The sequence below is a fragment of the Protopterus annectens genome, chromosome 14.part0 (assembly GCF_019279795.1).
Source record: "Protopterus annectens isolate FY-2018-M chromosome 14.part0, PAN1.0, whole genome shotgun sequence".
Lineage (NCBI taxonomy): Eukaryota > Metazoa > Chordata > Ceratodontiformes > Protopteridae > Protopterus > Protopterus annectens.
The window spans coordinates 1,093,906,202-1,093,929,527 of NC_056748.1; positions in this window are offsets into that span (position 1 = coordinate 1,093,906,202).

Genomic DNA, 23,326 nt, shown 5'->3' on the forward strand with positions numbered 1-23,326 from the left:
CACTGTATGGTGCTTCACAAAGGTGGTGGGTTAAAAAAAATAATGACGCTCCATAAGATATTTTCAAGATTTTGAGTTTTCAAGATAGTAAGATTTGGGATTCTGCACCTTCAAAGTTGTGAGTTTTCAGGTTTGTGATTTTGAAATACTGAGATTCGGGATTTCAGTATTTCAAGATTACAAAGTGGACTCCTTACCATTGCATAAAGGAGGCAACTTTAAGGACATTTTAAATTATATGACTATAGAAATCTTATCTCCTCTGGCTAAAATACTCAAGAAATGTATTCAAACTCAGGTTCTTAATTTGTTAATGACTAAAAGCTTTTATCCCCAACACAACATGGTTCCTGTCTTCATCGCAGCAACACAACAGCCGTTTTCAACTTCTTCACCATAGGAAATCAGAGCAGGAGTACAGGCTTCTCACTCTCAGCAGTATTCCTTGATGTGGCCATGGCATTTGAGACAGTTTCATACCTAAATCTAGCAAATAATGCAAAACAGGAATCCAGGCACCTTGAAGCTCTGGTGTGGTGTCTTGAGTCAATCCAAGGTATTCCTCTAACCAGTGGTTAGAGGAATACCTTGGATTGACTCAAGACACCACACCAGAGCTTCGAGGTGCCTGGATTGCTGTTTTGGATTATTTGCTTGTGTTTCTTTCTTCTGATTCTGTTTTGGTGTGTTCACACCTAAATATATTAAAGTTGTCTTCTCTAGGACTAGGAACATCATCACATTCTTGGTTTAATGACTACATCTCAAACAGAATGGAAGCTGTAAACAGGAAAAAGAACATTTACCTTTTTGTATCTGTAAAAGTCAGAGTCCCTCACTGCTTAATTCTAGGTCCTTTACTCTTTACGATTTTCATTGACGACCTATACACTGCAACGAAGCATGTTTCCAACATACAGTATCAACATGACTCTACCCTTATCTGTTTAGCTAAAAGCATGGATAAACTCCTCCTCCTCACCAAAGAATCCCTCACTTGTACTTCTTCCTCTCGGAAATCAGGAACTCCTTCCCACTAGCTCTCATACAAGTTGAAAATAGAAAATCCATTAAACTATAACTAAAACAGCACCTAGTAGATACAAGGCTGTATTCATGTTTCACCCCTGGCTAACTCCTGCCTACTAGCCTAATTGCATTCAACAAACTGCAATTACTGTTTTTTTTTTTTCTAATTCCCCCCAGATGTACAACTTCATTATCTTTCCATCCCACTTGTTACAACCACTTCCTCTCATTTTCTAACATGTACTGTACTTCTCCCCCGTGCTTTATAAAACCTGTCTTCTTTGTCTTGAAATACTTAAACCTACCTGCCTCCATTCTAACTTCTTGCTACAAAACTAACATCACATGATCTTAGTTATCTCATCTTATCATCACATCTGCTTACTACTTCACCTCCTCCTGTTCTAACTTCATCTGCTCTCTTTACACCCTGCTCTGAAAAGTTAAATTGTAATCTTGTATATTTTCATACTTGTTTAATTGCACAATGTATACAGAACATTTTCTTTTGTCTTTGATTTGTTATATTCCACTAGAAATGAGGACCCTTACACATCCTAAACAATTTAAGACGGCCACCAAAGAACACTTTAAGTCACTGGTTCTGCCAGTGCCCTCTCCCTCCTTAAACATCCCCTACTCCTCATACCTTAATCTACTTCCTGCCCTTAACTCACTCTTCTCACTAGCTCTCTCTAATCTTCCTTGACTACTCTTTCTACCGTCTTCTAAAATCTATTAAGTAAATCACCTCAGAGAAACATTCTATTGTAATTGTCTTGCCTTTATGCAACTACATTATGATAAAACTGGGTTTTTGTAACCACTTACCCCAAAAACTATACTCATCTTAATGACCTATTTCTTTTTATACATCTTGAAATAGTTATGCTATACTCCTGATTATTGACACTGTATAACATTGTATTGCTACTTAATGCCTTGTAATAATCCTGTAACATTGTTGTTTAATGCTAATTTATAATGAAAATTGTATAATATGTTGGAGCTTTTCTCCCCTGTGCTGAAAATGGGCTCTTCAGCTCAGTCGGACAATCCCAGTCAACAAATGTAAAATAAATAAATTATATCAGATACTGCATTGATCTAATCTATGTTCTTTTACTGTTTCACATTTAATTTACTACTACTCTGGAGCTTTTCTCCCCAGGACCTGATGAAAAAGGGCATCTTTTCCTGCCCAGATGGACTATACCAGTAAACAAATATAATTAGATAATTAATATCCCCTTTCTCTTTTGTGTGCCTGTATCAAACTTTTTAGCTATTTTTCTAGGAAATAAGCAATGCTTTGCATAAGGTATTTTTAACATAAGAAAAAGACATGCAATACAATGTTGATTCTTAAACTGTAATGAGTTATTTTCATATCAATGTTTAAACTTTTATATATCTATATACAAGTAATGTAGGTTAGATGTTTTCTCTCTGGAGTCTTTCCTGAAATTGGGTAATGCTCCATCAGACAAGCCTAATCAACAAATGCAAATAAATAAATCAACAAACAAACAGGACTGCAAAAAGGAATGGACAACTGAGAGACTGAGAACCTGTCAATGAGTAAACTGAAAACACTTGAACATGATTTATACACCTGCCCTCCTTTAGGTTTCTGTTGTAGTAACCATATATTATAGGGCCAGGCCATAAAGAAGTATATAAATTATTATACATTTATTGGCATTTGTTTACAGGGTTAGTCTGACTGGGCATAAAAAAGAAACAAAGAAAATTATAAGGGCACGTAGTGACAATCTTTAGCAAAACAGTATTTCACTTCCATTTTCAATAAATAAGTTTTGGTACCATAACAAGACTGCAGTCACTGGAATACAATTTAAGAAAAGAATAACAACATAGCATAGAAACAAGTAATTTTGTGGAAAAGGTTGCATTAGCAATATTTAAGAGAATTAAGCAGCATTTCAAGATTGTCACTTAGTTTTACAGCAGCTCAGCAAAAAAGGTGTTCACACATGAAATGATTCTCATGTAACTAAACACATGCCCCCGGATTCTCTATGCCTTGCACAGCGTGCAGGATCAGTGTAGGAGCTCTAGCAGGCAATATGTCTGGCGTGTGATCCAGGAACAGCCTGCAGGGGCATGCACGAGTGCCCCTGCACTAGTCCTGCAAGGACTAAGCCCCTGTATGCAAATCATCCCATTTGCAGGAGAAATCCATGCAAATGAGGTGAAATTGCAATCCAGGAAGCTTGCAACTGGCTGTGCAGGACTAGTGTAATCTGTAGAAATGTACTCGGTTAGCAACTGAGTACATTTCTGCAAAATCCAAAACGGAGCTGTGACAACTCCAAATAAAGGCTGCATATCAGTTAGTAAGCATGTCAATGGCCAAGTATAAGGCCATTGGCATTGCAAACAGCCAAAAAAATAAAAAAAATCAACTTTTATTTTTTTAACCGATCTCGGCTGTTTAAGCGTAGGGCAACAGCGTGCAAACGGGATCGGGGGAAAAATAACAAAATAAAGCTAACTTAAACATTCTAACTAAAATCACTATTCTGCCATTAAAGTCAATGGCAGGCAGAAAACAACATGGCCAGTGAGTAGTGGTTACTAAGGGGGGAGGCTTAGTGTGAGACATGTAACTATGCATTAGCTGGCAATCCTATGCAAATGAGGGGAATGATAGTGAATCCCAGTTTTCCCCAGCATGCTAGTCAGGACCCAACAGTGTAAGACTAGGAATAGCTTGGAGCAAGCCTAGGAGTTAGCTGACATCATGGGGGGGGGGGGTTCAGGCATACTGTAAGCGGATTGGAGCCCTGTGGCTTGGGTTTGCGGGATGTATCTGAATCTGCCTGGCACTCTTTACATTGCCTAAGCGGGTGTGTGTGCTGCGCATTGGGTTTTAAAGGAAGAAAAAAACAGTTAATCCAGGAAATAGCAGCACTGTGCATATTTGAGCACTCTGTTTGCGCGGCGCGCCACGGGCTTAAACAGGAAGTCAATGGGAAGGGAAAACAGCAGTAGAAGGTAATCAAGGTGAACTAGCATAGCTAGCAGGTGAAATGTATCAGACCCAGCCAATTACTCAGGCAGCAGACCAGCCCTGCCCAGAACACTACTATAAACTATGCAAACACCTTCCATTCTGTTTTTTCCCACATTCTACACCACTGGTGTATACAAGTGGGGAACTTTTAACAAAAAACCTACAAAATGAGAGGGGCTGCAGCAGGCAACATAGAACAACATGTGCAAGAGGCTGTGGGTGGTGAGGATGTGAATGCTGCCGATCAACTGACAGTGAGGAGACAGGGAAGAGTGTACAAACTCAGGGTAACCTACCAGAGGCTACATGAGCTGGAGATAGTGGAGTTCTATACGGTGGACAGGGATCTCTTACAGCAAATTGTTGAGCTGTGCCGGCCACACCTGACACACCAAACTGACTGAAGGGAACCCATCCCAGTGGATACCAAGGTATGTGTAGGCCTAGGAATACTAGCCACAGATACCTCCCAAAGCTCAACTGGGGATATCATGGGGATCTCACAGGCATCAGCATCCAGAGTACTCCTCCAGTTCCTGGATGCCATGTCAGCACATGCCAGTGAGCACGTATAATTCCTCAACACCTGTGAGGTGTTGGCCAGCAATATCCGTCTCTTCCACCAAATAGCAGAATACCCTGAGGTAGTGGGTGCTATAGACTGCATGCACATATGCATCAAAGCACCACTCAGTACCAAAGATTTACCAATGGGGACATCCCCTACAGTCATCTAGTTGAGGTTGCTGGTTACACACTGGAGCCATGGCTGATGACACCCATCAGAAATGCACACACACCTGAACAAGAATGCCATAATGAAGCACACACACAGACCAGACTTATAATAGAGCATGTGTTTGGGATGCTCAGGTCATGGTTCCAGTGTCTGGACACATGCAGTGGAGCCTTGCAGTACTCACCAGCTACATGTACCCAAATTGTTATGGTATGTGCCATGCTACACAATATGATCCTGTGGAAACAGCTACAGCAGGAACAGCATGGGGCAGGGCCACACAGACCCCCACCAATGCCAAGGTCTGCACAGGCACAGAGTGACTTGGAGGAGGAACAACCTGAGCCTGCCCCAGTAGGGAGATGGAGGTGTGCCCAGTATGCCGAGGCTGCAGCAAAGAGACAATGCATAGCACATACACTGACACACAGTAGGCACCCAGGGAATGACACCTCTCTCTATCTCACACATGCAGTAAAAGGGATGCCAAACATGACACTACCTGCGCTCAACCATGTATAGGGAGTGTACTATGTGCATCCAACATAGGCAGCCCTCCAGCACCATCTGCAATCCTGGCACACCCACAAGGTAAGTCAATCAACCTACCAATTGCCAAATGGATTAGAATGTGTCGTTACCTGTATCTATGTTATGAATGTGAGCATGCAAGGGAATTGGGTGGCTGAATGTTATGGCAGCAGAAAGTAGACACCCATAGTGGCACCATGACATCTGTAACACATACTGGAGTCACCATAGTAACCAGTAATACACAAGGTGACAAAACCCACTACAGGAAATGTGCTGGGCAACATGTCTGTTCATATGACTCACACATGTCAGTCAGGGAGGTTCACATACCCAACAACAGTCTCAGCCAGCAGGATAGGTGTAGACAAACCCAGACCCTGTGCTATGACCTCTGAATGATGGCTATGGGTAACCTCCCCCCCCCAGGTCTACACAGACAGACTACAGCAGGTTAGGCAGTGGGATGTTTGTTCTGAAGGGTAGGAAGTCAGACACTAATATGTAGGGCAATCAAAGCTAAGATCTGTAGTACACTGGTATGCCTCTAGTCAGCATGATAGGTAAGAATACAGAATGAAATAGAGTACCTGACATATCAGTACAGTCATAACAAATGTGTACAAGTGTCAGGTGTGCCCCCCATCCTATGTAGTAATGTAATAACAGTCAGGTGTGCCCCCCCGATCCTGTGTAGAAATGTAGAAATAGTCAGGTGTGCCCCCCATCTTACGTAGTAATGCAATAACAGTCAGGTGTGCCCCCAATCCTATGTAGAAATGTAGAAATAGTCAGGTGTGCCCCCCCATCCTAAGTAGTAATGTAATAACAGTCAGGTGTGCCCCCCAGTCATGTGTAGAAATGTAGAAATAGTCAGGTGTGCCCCTCTAGCCTACGTAGAAATGTAGTAACAGTCAGGTGTGCCCCCCTAATCCTGTGTAGAAATGTAGAAATAGTCAGGTGTGCCCCCCCCATCCCACATAGTAATGTAATAACAGTCAGGTGTGCCCCCAATCCTGTGTAGATCTGTAGAAATGGTCAGATGTGGCCCCCTCCATCCTACATAGTAATGTAATAACAGTCAGGTGTGGCCCCCCATCCTACGTAGTAATGTAATAACAGTCAGGTGTGGCCCCCCATCCTACGTAGTAATGTAATAACAGTCAGGTGTGCCCCCCAATCATGTGTAGAAATGTAGAAATAGTCAGGTGTGCCCCCCCATCCTATGCAGAAATGTAGTAACAGTCAATGCCAAATGATCGATGGATACCCTGCAGAAACAGCATGCTACTTGTAGGTGTACAACACAAAGGCCAGCACTGCAGTACAAACTACCTGAACTCGATCCACACATTCAATACAGATGGGCATACTGGGCATGCTCACACACATAAACACATAAAGGCCATATCTGCAAACACCAGTGGACCAGACATATCTGGCAGTCGCAGATGTTAGTGCAGACACTCCTCAGTATGCACCATTTATGCTTTGCACACACAGTGGATAGGAATACAGACATATATGTAAGGACAAAACACTATAATAAGCCAAAGTAGATGTACATAAATGTGTGGAAGAGGGTGACTGTGACAAGGAGCCATCCAGGTCTGTCCCACCCAGCACACAGCTAAAGGGCCACAACCACATGAGGTTCAGATGTCACTCACTGCAGATACTAGCCACTGGTATCTGTCAGCATTACAGACTATGTGGTGTATGTGCTAGCTGTGTAACATGACTGTACAAGGAAGTAGTCATCTAGCAGCTGTATACACGTACCTGTGAAATATGCCCCTCTGTGTGCCCGCATATGACGTGTCAGCCTCTATATGAATGGGTTTGTCCCATGCACACACACTGCGCTCCCCATAGCCCAACTATGACAAGCCTGCTGAGGTCATCCACTGTGAAATACACCTTTAGGAGAGTTGTAGCCCAGTAATCTCCATGGTGCATCCCATAACTGCGTACTGCTGTAGTGCCATAAACTACTTAGGTAGGAGTTCCAATCCCAGACATGGCAACTGTGTGTGTGTGTGTGTGTGTGTGTGTGTGTGTGTGTGTGTGTGTGGGTGTGTGTGCATGTGTCTGTGTGCATGTGTGTGTGTCTTGGTTGTGTAGAGAGCAATGTTTTTTAGGGTAGTCACACTCCCTACAAATCAAATGCTCTACTTTGGTAAGGCTGCTGATGTCATCCACCTAGAAATACATCTCTGGGAAGGCTGTAGCTCAGTAATCTCTGTAGTACATACCATAACTGCGTACTGCTGTAGTGTGATAAAATAGTTAGGTAGGAGTTCTAATCCCAGACTTGGCAAGTGTGTGTGTGTCTGTCTGTGTAGAGAGCAATACTTTTTAGGGTAGTAACACTCCCTACAATTCAAACACTCTACTTTGGCAAGGCTGCTGATGTCATCCACCTAGAAATACACCTCTGGGAAGGTTGTAGCACAGTAATCTTCATAGCGTGTCCTATAGCTGCATACTGCTGTAGTGTGATAAATTAGTTAGGCAGGAGTTCTAATCCCAGACTTGGCAAGTGTGCGCGTCTGTCTGACTCTGTCTGTGTAGAGAGGAATGCTTTTTAGGGTAGTGACACTCCATGCAATTTTAATGCTCTACTTTTGTAAGGCTGCTGATGTCATCCACCTAGAAATACACCTCTGGGAAGGATGCAGCCCAGTAATTTCCGTAGCATGTGCCATAACTGCATACTGCTATAGCGTGATATAGAACTCTGGTAGGGTTGTATTCCCACCCATGGCAGTTCTGGATGTTTTGTGTGCATTTCAATGTCTGTGTAGGGAGCAATGCAATTTATCCTAGCCACACTCACTACAATTCGAATGTCCTACTTTGGCAATCCTGCTGATGTCATCCAATGTGATATACACCTTTGGGGAAGGAGAACTCCAGTAATCCCTGCGGTGCATCCTATAACAGCTTCATGCTGTAGTGTGATATAGACCTCTGTTAGGGGTTCTATACATCCATGTCGGTGGTGGAAGTTTTGTGTGTGTGTCAATGTCTCTGTAGGGAGCAATGCATTTTAGCCTAGCCACACTCACTACAATTCGAATGCCCTAGTTTGGTGATGTCATCCAATGTGAAATACACCTTTGGGGAAACAGTACTCCAGTAATCTCCTTGGCACATACTGTAACTGCATAGTGCTGTAGTGTAATAAACTAGTTATGAAGGAGTTCTATCCCAGATATGACAGGTGTGTGTTTGTGTTTGTAACTCATATCTTGTGTGGATATGGTTGTGAGTGTGTAACAACTGGGCCCAATGTGGAGCGGGTTTTGCAAATTTCTTATATGGTGGTCCTAGTATATATCACAATGTCCACCATACAGGGATAATAGATGTGAAATAGCCAAGAGGCTGGGGTGCCAATCCATACCCATACATGTGACATCAAGGCCAGGCAAACAAAGTTAACCCTAGTATTACCCAGAGAACACTCTCAACGCATGTCTTATACACACACACACACACACACACACACACACTTGCCTAGGCAACAGCCACTATGTTGGTAGTACACTGCATATTGCCCACTGATAGCAACTATGGAGTGATTGCAGTGGCCTACAGAGGGCATGGCACCCTGTCCATCTGTCCAATAGGCACATGCATGCAGACAGTGCACCTCCCCCATGTTCCCCACTGGACACCTGCAACACCTGTGGTGCCATCAAATGTGACCCACAAAGGACATACCATGCCTGAAAACATGCCCTGTATGGACAAATGCCACTTACACCAGGAAATGCCATTAGCATACTATCAATGCAGGTGCAGGGTAAACCTGCTGTCCATTACCAGTTCCCACTACATAAGGCTAGGACTGGCACATCTGATGATAATCTGTGTACACAACATGGGTCAGACACCCCAGGTACAGATCCACATGTCACTGTACATGCATGTGGGAGGTGTGCACATCACAGACACTGTCCATATCATGGACTAAGGAACACATACATGGCAAGCAATGCACAGCATTGGCCACATGCAATAGTCACCCATGTGACTGGATGGTGAATACAATACCCACCTGTGTGGGCAAATCCAGAAACTACACCCCTGAGCCACAATGCAGACCATTGTCACGTGGCCTGATGCCAACGTATACCCATCACCTAGCCTTGTATAGCCATCTGGCACAGTTGACCACTACAAATCTATGAATCAATGCACCCATGCATGTCAGTACTGGCACCGTGTGTGTGTGTGTGTGTGTGTGTGTGTGTGTGTGTGTGTTGCGTATGTTCACATTCATACTCACTACAACCCCCACTGGCATACTGAAGCATGCTGTCTAATGTCAGACAACTCCCTTTGCCCATATAACCTCTGTACGACCTCTGTGGTGCATGTGATACCCGCACAGTAATGTGTTGTGGCAATCTGACTAGTGATGAGTTGTATTCCTGACCCTGCCAAGTGTGTCAATGTGTGTACGTTCCTGTCAGAATGTGGCTGTGTTGACGCTGGCACCTGTTCATATGGACAGGCATGTGTACTACACCTACCATATAGCTACCATATCCCTGTTGCAGATGTCACTCACCATCACATATATGTTCTGAGGACTCCACAACATGTAACCTATGTGGCGCATCCAATAACTGCATAGAAATGTGATAGCACTACATAGTCATCAGGGGTTTGATACCCTGTGATGGTAGGTGTGTGACACCAACATGCTTAAGTTTTACTCTCCCACCCCTCCTTGACTTGTCTTTGCCTCTGTCTGCCTCTCTCACTCCCTCACTGGTGGATGTGTAGACCTACACCTGCTTTGCTTATGCAGCAGCATGTGTATTTTAAGTGATGCTCATGATCAGCTGATGGCCTCTGCTCAAATTGCAGCCCTCTTCTAGCTGATTGCATGTGGAACAACTGTGGTAACATTCCCATAGCCAGTTGCATGGAAACACACACTAATATCTAGGAACATCATGTTGGTGTTGGGCCTTTTCATTCACAGTGAGCAGGAACTCAATCTGTTGTTTGGCAAACAGCATCTCAGATGGATTGGGGATTTACCTCTAACAGCATACACTGTGGAAACAGGGCAACACACAGGAGGGAGATGTGCTTGACCTGACTACAGACTATAAGTGCTGCTATAATGCATTTGGAGTAATGTTGGTTTAACAGGGTGTGTGTGGGTATGGTTGTCCTACATGTTTTAATACCTGCCATGTCAGTGCTATGTTTATGAGCAATCCCCATCTGTAGGGTAATCTGCAGACTGGGCAGTGCGTGGTGCCTTTGGTTTCATGTGTTACCCAGAGAGCATCTATCTGTGAAATGCAGGAGGTAGTGTGAGTATTGGAGTCTGTAGATGGTGAAAGCCATGACAGTTACTGATTTCATATCCATCATAGGACATATGTTGCAAAAACCCTGTTACAACAGTAAATGTATGAGGTTATCACAGCAACACGCCAATACTGGCCCTGTGTATGTGCTTCCAGCCACAACTCTGTCAACCTTTGTACATATGTCATGCATTAAGAGGTGCATATGTGCTGTACACCATAATTATTGTCATCATATCTGATAACAAGCCAGTGAGATAGACTGCTACACATGTTATGTACAGTATGGGTTATATTTCATGACATAACCTGGACATTCTGTGGTTGTGTGTACAGTACGGAGGTCTGTGTACTTATGATGAATGTCGACAGTGTGTGTATTGTTAATATGTACTTTGGCCTGTGTACAGACTGTGGTAGATGTCATTGTTCTTGGTCCTGTCCTATCTGATGTTACATGCTGATCCACTGTATGTTACTGTATTGGCTTACATGTTTGTAGGGCCATACACACACATGTCCCATACCACAGACAGGCATCAGACCACACTGTGTAGTGGCCCAGTATATGTAGGGTTAGTGTGTGAGTGGCACATATGAGGATGGTGTTGAACAGATAGTCCATATACTGTAATATTATGCTAGCTTACCATATGTGGCTGTGGCTGTGTTCACATTGGTTGTGGTTATGCACTTTCACACAGCTGCATCTTACCCTGTGCTGTGACATGCCTGTAGAGCCTGCTATATATGCAGGTACATGTGCATTCCCCCATAGGAGATATAGGCCAGTGTTGAGCCAGATTGCCTGCACAGTGCTTTCTTACATGCCTAGCAGCTAAGTGTACTTACCCAGTGAGATGTCATGACCAGATACTTGTCAGATGCACTGCTGCCAGGCCTCTCTTAACAGTCATGTATGTCAGACAAAGCAGTGGGATGCTGTACAGATGTATGTCAATATCTAGTGGGTAGTATGTGGCCATGGCACCTCTGTACCAGTGGTTATTATGTGTCAGGACAGACAGGGGTGTGTGAATGCATAACCTATGGGGGCAAATGCATACCAGTCATTATGTGTTATACCCATCTACATGGCTGTTAACATCCTTATTGTCAGGCTTGGTCCACATGTTTTGCATAAAGGGGTTCTGTTTATACCTCTGGCCTGTCTAGAGTGTGTCAGAATGTCCACATATATTGGCCAATATCTCTGTTGTAGTCCATAGGAACATTATGTGCTAGCAGCGGTACTGTATTATGCTGTCCTTAGAATGTCTGTCAGTAGCTAATGGTGCACATGTGAAAAGCAGATGTGACCTCCCACACACACTATGTCTGTGAAGACATGGTGTGTGTTGGAGGTCACACACACCATGTCTGTGAAGACAATCCCTATTACAGTAGCAATAGTCTACTAATATACCTGCTACACACACGTGACATCCCCTTGCACTACGAAGTTGGGACTATAGGAGCTGAGGTAGGGCTACATTCCATGTTCAGTACATATGATGAAAATATATGTATATATAATTATCCAGATATCTCTATAGATATTTACACATATACATATTGACATATATAGATGGGTATGTATATGTACATAGATATACATATACACACCCAGCTATATACATATACAGAGCAATATATGTCTGCACATATACAGATAATGATACATATGCATATATATGTATGGATATCTACATATATATTGACAGTAGTAGGTATATCAGAATTGATATGTATGCACATATAGTCACAGATATCTACATATATACCAACATAACTAGGCATATCTGTACACATAGGATGTGCATACATCTATAGCTATATACACATATATCTATGTATACATATACGTATATCTATATATACACATATGTATATATACATATATGTATATATATATATATATATATATATATATATATATATATATATATATATATATATACATACACACACACGTATGTACATACGAAGAGATGTACACATGGCCATATGTAGCACTATACAAATGTGTATACAGACATATGTATGAACAAGCAAAACAAACAGTACTCCAAAGGATGAATGTTCCATTGCCAATCAACAGTACAATCAATAATCCACAGTATATAATGGCAACGAGACAACCAGGCACTTTGTCTTCTTTTCTCAGCATAAATATTTATTCAGATAAAGACAATGGTAAGCGCTTTCACTAAGTAGCTTCTTCAGACCAATACAGAACATAATTTAATTTCATCATTTAAGCATATTCAAAATTCTTTGAACCAATCATAAATGCTCCTAGCTTCCATCAGTTAAGATGAATTAAAGGTATACAAGGGTGTATGTATATATTGCACAAACACTCTTAACAAACGTTCTAAGAAAAAAAACATATCTGATAACTATTAAAAACATACCATACCTCTATTAAAATATATATAAAATATACATAAAAAAATATTATATATATATATATATATACAAAACAAGCATAAGAAAACAGCAACATACATTATTTTCGTATCTTTCGATTTTTGAGTAAGGGTTTAATAGATGCCCTCTCATTAAGTCCTTTCCCTTTATCAGCTCTAAGGACTATACTCCAGTTTGTTTCCTTGCTCTCTGTATAGTTCCTTATGTCACCTTCTCAAATGCTTGGATTGATTGCCTCTATGACCCTAAAATTGAATTTATGTGCATCTCCCAACAGCATGACATGTTTTGAAAGAACGTTATGTTTTAACCTCATCCTGATGCTATATAAATGCTCTCTTATTCTATCTTTTAAAATTCTATTAGTTTTCCCTGTATAAAATGAGTAGTAGTATTCACACTCTGTCAGATAATACCACATTTGATGTAAAACAATTGGCGACTGTTCTAAAAGTAAATTCTTTATTCATATCTGGATGTTTAAACTTATTATTACTATTAATAAATGGACAAAATTTGCATTTCCCACATGGTTGTTTTGTATTCTGTATCACCCACATTTTTCAACTCTTTTTTATAACAGAGAAGCCTCTAAGTTCTTTCTGTTTTTATATGAGAACCTGCGTCTCTCACCTATCAATTCACCTATCTCCGGGTCTACTGTTAATACAGACCAATTCTTAATAAATATCTCTGTTATATCTTTATTATCACTGGTATAAAACAAAGGAATTTTCACGTAATTGTTAGTAGGACTCTGCTCATCTGTTTGCCCATCAGTGTTATGTGGTCCATAATAAGGTGAGGCTTTATCTTTCCTTAGATCACTAATGGTGGATAAATTCCTCTCAATTTCATTTGTGTGGTAGCCCCTACTTGTGAGCCTTTTTTCCTAAATCAACAATTTCTTTTTCAAACCCTTCTTCCGTAGGGTTTAGTCTTAAAGCTCGCATCCCTTGACCTTTAATTAAGTTCTTAAATATATAACCTGGGTGCATACTAGTCCTAACCAGCAATGAGTTCCTATAGCAAGGTTTTCTAAAAATGCCAGTGTTTATTAAGCCATTCTGTAGTCTTTCAATGTATAGATCTAAATATTCTACCCTTTCACAAGATGACACCATAGAAAATTTCAAGAACTCAGTCATGTTATTAATCATCACCTGAAAGCCCAATAGCTGTTCTTGATTACCTGTCACAGTGGTCATGGCATAGTGGTTGTACATTGTGACTTCAGTGTAAAGGGTCCTGGGTTCAAGACCTGTAAGGGCTTTTCATTTTATTGCTGGTCAGGACAAGAGCTGTCAGATACAGAGTAGTTAAGGCAGTATTGAGCAGCTTTAAGTGGGTTTGTGCTAAGCTAAGCAGGGCTAAGCTACATGTATATGTATGGGTGCTTACACAGTGTAGACTTCACTTACCTGTGCACAAATCAGCTTAGCTATTATATTGCAGCAATGTTGATACCTGCTAAGCATGACTTAGCCCTGGTAACCAGTTCACACTACCCAGTTTGATAACATAGCAGGGTAATGACATCTGTAATAAGTGGATGTAATGCCATGTGCAATACATGCACCTATGTGCTGTCATTACAGTAGTAAGGGGTGTGAGTGTCATGTGTGGGACACAGACATATATGAGGCCTGTACAGCACTGTTATCCATGTGGATGTGTTACATACAGGTGTAGTAGCCCACCTGTGAGCATGGCTGGACATTGAGGCCTCCTTGTTGTATCCCTGGTGTGTGAGATGTGTCACAGTATATACCCCTTACTAGTCTGTCAACGCATTCATGCTACTGCATAGCTACCTGCCATGCTGATGACTGTCAGTCCCTGTACAGATGTGCAGATGGCAGGTATCCAGCTGGGATATGTACAGGCAACCTAAGCTTGATTGATGCCCTACTATGTGTGTGGCATGTGTATGAGATGCATATCCCTGTAGTACCAATGTTGGGGTATACTATGGGTTGAATCGCAGTCACGGCCAATGTGTGATGGTGGGTATGGCAGAGTGTCATCATGGGTTTCAGGGAGTACAATATCCAGTGGGGGATGTGGGTGCTGTGTACACTGTTATTACACCAAGGTACACCAGGTATATGTACCACATTATGGTTACCACTGTCACCATCAATCATACCGGTAACTGTTACCACAATCCAAGCCAATTATGCACGTGATGTGTACAGCCTACCTGTAACACACTGGAGACACGGTCAAGTTAGTTAGCAGCGATAGGCCCTGGGATCTCAGATGTGTGTCTGGCTGTTATGTGCCTGTAAATGTGCATATGACCATATGTCACACTACATATCATCCAAATACACCCATTACATCCCCATTAGCATACTGTACATGTCAGAGGATGTTCTGCATGTACCATGTAACCTGGGACACACCTCACCCCAAACACTGTGCGGTGTGTGCAATGTAAGCCACACATGTCAGTATCACGACATAGCTAGGTAGGGGTCTAGTCCCAGTGTTGCCAAGTAACAGTGTGCGTTTATGTGGATGGGTCTACATCAGGTTGCAGGGTATACATGCCTCAGCGGGCCACTCTTCCATGTGGCACAGGCAATAACTGGTTTAGTAACCTGTGAAATGTGTTCGACTGTACCCCAGATATGTCACAGCCATTGTGTCACCACAGTGCCATACCCCGTTGTGGAATATGACTGTAGACCATTCTCGTGCTGACACATGTACACCTACAACACAAATGGATAACATTTTAGGGACCACAATCAACCAGTCTTACTAACAGCTATAATGCATCATTGCTGAATGGCTAAACTACCCGACAAATATGCCTTACACTCTACTCCCTACACATGGTACTGTGGTACACTGTGGTACAGTCACCATATGCATCAGAACCATATCAGCCTGTCCCTGCATTGATGGTATGGATGACAGGGATGTGGCACAGGTATCATCATATGCACAGGGCATCCTAGTGCTGACACATGTACACCTACAACAAAAATGGATAACATTATAGACACCACAATCAACCAGTGTTACTAACAGCTAAAAAGCATCATTGTTGGATGGCTACACTACCTGCCAAATATGCCTCACACTATACTCCCTACAACATGTTACACTGCAGTACTGTGGTACACTATTGCACAGTCACCATGTGCATCAGAACCATATCAGCCTGTCCATGCAATGATGGTATGGATGACAGGGATGGGGCACATGTATCATCATATGCACAGGGTATGGTGTTGGTTTGCCAGAGGTCGAGGGTGGGCCATACATTTGACACCATGTGTGTGGGTGAGGGGTGTACTGTGGGGAGCTGGGTGAGGTGATGTTGTGTGTGTAGGTATGGGGTTGCCCTAGGTGTGTTTGCATAGTGTGTGGGTATGCATGCACACAGTTCTGCCATGTGGCTGCCCTACACAGGTGTTTATAGACAGCTGCAGACCATACCTGGCAAGGTGTGCAGTTCACTGCCTCCAGCCACGGATATGTGGACTGTGCCTGCCAGGGGTTCCGTGGGCACATCCAAGTACAGGCCTCAATGTGCTATTCTCACCTGCTGATGACATTTGTCACTGACACCAGGTCCCTCCTGGGACTGGGCCAGGATCACGTGCACGTGGCCTGCTGTGGTGTGGTGTGGACAGCACACACCCCGCACTGCCGGGGCTGCTACTGCCACTATGGGAGCCCCTTGGTGTCCTAGCACATCCACCTTGACTGCCAGCTGCTGGTGTTGCTGGCCCACATCCACGTGGGCATCGCCGCATCCCCACCACATGTTGAAGCATGGACACACCACGGCCGATGAGGGCCATCTCATCATGCCATCTATCCATGTGCTCGGTATTAGCATGGATGGCACCTGAAAGTTCACAGAGGTTGTTGCTTACCGATGCAAGAGGAGCCCTCTGCAGCCTCAGGCCCTGTCTGGTGTAATGTTCAATATGTGCCTGCATCACCATTACAGGCTGAAAATGAACCTGTTGGTACCAGCTATGTCGCCTATGCCAGGGACATGAAGTCCAGTGGCCCTACCACAATCATCCTGGGACATCCACCTATGTGGTGCACTGCCAGCCATCCAGCTATGCCTGCTGCAACCGGACACAGTAGGCATGGTTGCCACACTTCCCTGTTCACTGCCACCAAACAGTTGTTCCTCTGCTATGGCCACTGGTGATGGGGTATGTGCAAGCACTGAAACTGTGTGTAGGGTTGCAGTGGCTAAAAGGGGGATGTCAAATGCTGGTGCAGTGTCAACCCCTGACAACCTCACCTGTGCCTCAACAGTACTATCATCATCGTTGGTGTCTGTATGGACACCAGCATCAGATTGCATGCAGGAAAGACCCTGACCCACCTCGCCACCTGTGGGGGAAAACAATAAACGCACTTTAAAACCTCTACATAATTGCCTAACAGTATATACACACACACACACCTCCATAATACCTACCTGTTCATTGCTTTACAGACAGTCCCACATATATGTCCATGTGTTACCCCATCCTGCATCACACTTGTTAACATACACACATTGATACCACTCATTAACATCACAGTCCTCTAAATTCCCACACAAGTGGCCACAATGCAAGGCCTGTTGCTACTTTACCTGCCTGACCTGTGTGTAGTGGATTTACATGGCCTCACTGCTGTCATTCGGTATGCACCCTCTGTATGCCCAGAAATTATGTGCATGGCCCCTATATGTGTGGGCTACTCTTTTGTATCCATAATATCTCACACTGGTGTGTCATGTGTATGTAATGCTCAGTACATGCCAGAAATACTGCTCCTTCAGCCTATCATATGACAACTGTAATATCTGGATACACTCCCTGGTGTTGACTAGTACTTCCCCAATGCATCTGTAGAGCTGCATATCTGGGTTGTAGGTGACCTCTCTGCTGACTGTGATATTAAGGGTGTACCTGGTGTCTACCTTCCCTCTGGATGCCTGTTCCATGCTACAGACCATATTATACTATTTGCTGTTCTGTGATTACACACATGACATGTATTCCTGGTGTGTAATGTGGCAGTCCATGTCCATGTACTGCACTGTCCCAAAGGGAGGTATAGCCATATGAACACCCCACATTCAAACATATGCATACATGGCCATACACACAAACACACACATGCGCACACACATCCTACATGCATCTACCACCCTCCACTTCACCAGCAGGCAAACTAACTAACCACCAGGACACACACACACAAACACACACACACACACACACACACACACACACACACACACACACAAACACATGTACAGGTGAGGTTGCACAATGATAGTACACATAGTCCTCCTATTACCCATCTGCCAACATGCAGAACATACGGTACAGAACAGCATGCAATTCAGCTATAGTCAATCCATGCTAGCAGCAGTACACATGTGTGTGATGCATGTGCTGTGTCACTAGGTGATGCCCCTTCCCCTGGATATCACTGCACTCATGTACACAGTATTGCTGTACACCTGTTCTGCACCCTGCCCACAACTCACAAGTGTACAAGCCATTGCAGAATATGTAGTACTGTGTCAGTTATGTCAGCTTTACTTCTCATAGCCCCTATGTTTTTCAGCAACACATACCTGGGATGAAATGTGGACAGTTGTCACTGGTGAATGCCTGATGCCTGATTTACAGCTGTCAACATCAACAGACCATGTATGACCACTGCAATACTCTTACACTGACAATCATCAGAGCATACCATGGCTATGGGGGGTGTACACACCTTTATTGATTTTACACATACATCCTTGATCTGCCATGGGACCAGATCACCGCATATCTTAGCACTACACAAGCCTGATATGTGACATATGTCCTGTACTTTCACATACAGTGTCTACAGATTGTGTTAGGTGTGCGGCTGCTGACCATAATGCATACACATCATGTGGGCATATGTGTGCATACCCTTAACATGATGGTTTATTGCACCTCTTGTTGTGTGTACTACAGCAGTCACTGTTCCTGGCAGGTGTATACCAGCATGGGCCATCTGCATTTGCCAGTGTATTTTCTGCCCTACACATGTCCCCCTATTCTGCATTATTGCAAGGTCTACTCATGTGCACATCCCATGGTGTTCACACACTGCCATCACTATTGCTGTGTGGGTAGGGTTATGGCTGCCACAGGTCCTGAACCTGACTAAGTGCAGATAGAGCCATTCCTACCATCCTTAGGATCCCTACTGCAGTGCACTGGTGTGTCATGCTGAGTTCCCCCTTCAGCTTTTATGCAGATGCATGACAAATAAGCCCTACACGTGTGTGTCACTTTGCAGTGTCCCATACACTGAACACCACATGTTTCAGCCTAGACCCAGCTGATAATGTGGACTACTGTAATGCCATATGCCATAGTGTATCATTGCAGCAGTTGCCATTGTCCTACAGGTATATACACTGGTGTTGCACTGTATATGGGTGTTGTTCCAAACATGTCACTACTGTAGGCCATGTCTACCACCAATATGTTACTCCATGTGGACACATTCCACAATGACAGGATGTTAGTTATCATGCAGGTGTCTGACATACCTACCAATACCCCATCATGGTCACCCCTGTGAGACCGTGCATTTCACAGCAACAATACATGCACATGTACAGCATGCATTCAGGGTAGGTGTGTTAGATGTGTGCATGGAATATACCACCACCATTACATGCCCGGTGTGTTGGCAAGCATCTACATAAAACATACTCACCGGCTGCTGCCTTGGTGGTATCCCAGAGGGACCTACATATGAGGGTGAGAGATGCAATGTCAGTGGCCACACTTGTGGCAGTGCTACAGGGTGGGTGCAGTATTACCATACATCAATGGTACATTCCCATGATACTACCACATCTGGACATCTGTTTATTGCTACAATGCAGCAACACAATATATCTATGACATGTCAGATATGCATGATCTACCTGTACCAATGCAGATGTATACACAACAGTGGTCTACTGATATGCCCTGTGTCCTTACCTGCATGCTCCTCAGCTGGTGTGTGGGTGACACCCACCTCCATGAAGAAGTCCAGTAGTTGTTGGCTGTCCAGATGGGCAGGTGCCACGAGGCTGGCCAGGAGCTCCTCCACATGTGTCAGGGGGGATGGATGGCATGACCCCCTGTGTCGAGGTGATCCCCCTGGCCAGCAGCAGCATGCCAACGGGCATTGCGAAGCAGGTCAGTACAATGATGCTGGACCTGCTCATAAGTATGGCTGTGCAGTCCGACATTATTGACCCTGTGGACTAGGTCGTTCCACAGGGTAGTCCGGTCCTGCTGCTCATTTGTGGCCCTACCAAACAGCACTGGATAGTAATGGATCATGTGTGCTATCAACACTTCATTCTCCTTATGGGAATAGGTGGGCAACCATGCATGTGCCATCTTGGCTGAAAGACATAAAGATGGAAACAGTTCTGAGCAACTCATATGGCAAGGTCACCACAGTTCGTAATACACATCTCTGTCACCCCCCCACCATATCAGCTTCAACAAACTGTACACACAATTCATTAGGTATGGCTACAGCTTACCTACCAGTTGGACAGATATTGTATTGTACCACACTTTCTGCTATGTGATTGTAGCCATGTCCCCTGTGTGGACACTATCATTGCTAGCCTGTTACAGACTATTCACCCACATGCCATTGTCAGGGCCACTATGGTTCTATATATGCCAGTGGTATGGCTGTTCTAATATTGGTGCACATCTGACATTCTGTGCTATTGCCTGCTGTTGGTCATGTACCGGGATTGTGTAGACTATTACTACCAAAAATGTTCTATAACAGTGACACAATAACATGTATATGATATATCGGCCAGCAGATCCACCTTTCCAAACCCATCTGCCCATGATACCTGGCCACATCACATGTGTGTCCCAACCTGGGGCCTCCTCATTTACTGTTCCAGCAATACCATCAGGTGGAACCACCCAGGGTAAGTTGCCTCCCCCCAGGGCACACACAGACATGTTCCTGTCCCCTGAGCTCAGGTCTAGGGTCTGTTCCATACCGGGCTCCACATACATATGAGGGATGTACGACATCAGTCTGAGGCACCCAGTACACATTCGCATGGCCAACATGCTCCTCCTACAGAGCCTCCAGACCAGGCACCTTCAGGATGTGGACTGCTGTTGTGTGTAGCAGTGGGTGGGAGGCTTGTTCCCATTGTGCCCCTATTGGGGCCTATGGGGCATCCACATCACAGACCACACACACCATCCATGGTGTTTAACCACCACGTGTGTCACATAGCACCTCTGTAGACTGTCCGCTATATCTACCAATCCTGACCACCTCCACATGTGTACCTGCCATACCTCCGCATATTCCCATTGCATACTTCACAGACAGGGGCAATGTGGTCCCAACAAGGGACTAACATGTGACATACCCATCCATGATGCACACACTGCCAACTGTAGATATCTGTGTGCATTGCTATGTATGCTGGTGCCTTGCACATAGCACACATCATTGCGGTAGTAATATAGAGGACATGTCTTTACATACATATATGTTTGTGTGTGTGTGTTTGTATATATGTAGACGTGCATATAGGTATATATCTATATATGTGTAGATATATGTGATGTATATATGTGCACATATATATGGGTATATGTATATTGCTGGACATAAATGCTGACATACATATATATCTTTATATATTATACATGTGACATATGTAAACATATGCATACCTATATGTGGAGTACATTCAGACATCAGCTCCACAATCTAACTGCAGAACTGCACTGTTCTGCCTTGCTACATCACAGACAAGTACCACATATGGACATGGCCTGACATTAGGGGGGTATATGCAGGACCTGATTGCAGGTAACCCTATTACACACCTATGGCATTCCGGCATGCTACATTGCAGACTAATTCACATTCCCATCATAATGGCATTACTTCCACCACCAGCTATTGGCCACGTAATATACATACTTCCCATTACACAACACACACTATGATGGCTTACATCTTGTCTGTCAGTGCTGACCTGCACAGTTGATGGCTATGGCCCATTACCCACAGGGACATACACAATTGTCCATAGCAGTTGTTCAATTGAACATAATCACAACACCTGACGGCACATATAAATCATTCCACATCAACTATTCCATTATGATGGACCAGGTGCTACATTTTAATACATGTACATATACTTCACATACCTGTTGTGGGAATGATGTCTTGTTGAATGACAGCTGGATAAATGCCTTAGACTTAGGCTTTTATTTTGAAAAGATTTGTCTTTCTTTCTTTCTTTCTTTCTTTTTTTAATGTTTTTCTCTCTGTCTCTCTCCCTCTCTCTCCAGTAAATGGATTGAGCTGCTTTAAAAAGATTGCAGCCTGGCTTTAGTAGGTGATGCACATGATCAGGCGAAGGCCTCTGCACCAGTCAGTGTCCTCCACTTGCTAACTACATGCAGCTTGCTGTGTAGTACTTCCAATTACCACTGTCATGGCAATCACCTATTATAAATCCCTACATCATGTGGGCATGGTCCCTTTACCTTTCCTGTGTGATGGACGTCCTTCCTGTGTGTGGGCATCAGTGATACAGACAGCATGTAGCAATGCATCTTACAGGAGAACCGGCACACTCAGGCCAGTTACATATTTGTAGGAGGTTCAGGAACTACAGACAGAGTGTGAGTAGAGTTGTCTTATGCTTTATATACTACTGGTGTTACAGGGTGTGTGTGTACATACTAGTTTACCTTGGAATGCAGTCTGTCTGCATTGCTCTCAACTGTGTGCCTATCCTCTTGGTGGCCAGAGGTGTGCCTATCATGTGTTGTCTGTCCACCACACAGGTCCTGTGTCAGATATTTCACTGGCAGTGTGTGTGTTGAGTGCTATCAGTACATGGCTAAATCCATTTATGTTTCTAACCTCAATTCCCTGACTAAGGGTATGTTGCAGACTACCCTGTAACACCAGCGACTTGCTTAGTGTATGGCAACAGTTTTCCACATATGGACCTGTGTTCCAGCCTCTGTCCTCCACCTACATACCAAGCTTTGCACATATGACATGCTGCCAGGGGTTGTTCTGTAGTGGGCTGTGAGTATATCACACTACCATTGCTGCCATCAATCCACTGCTGTTGTATCCCCCACACATATGGTGGGGCTGGGGCCA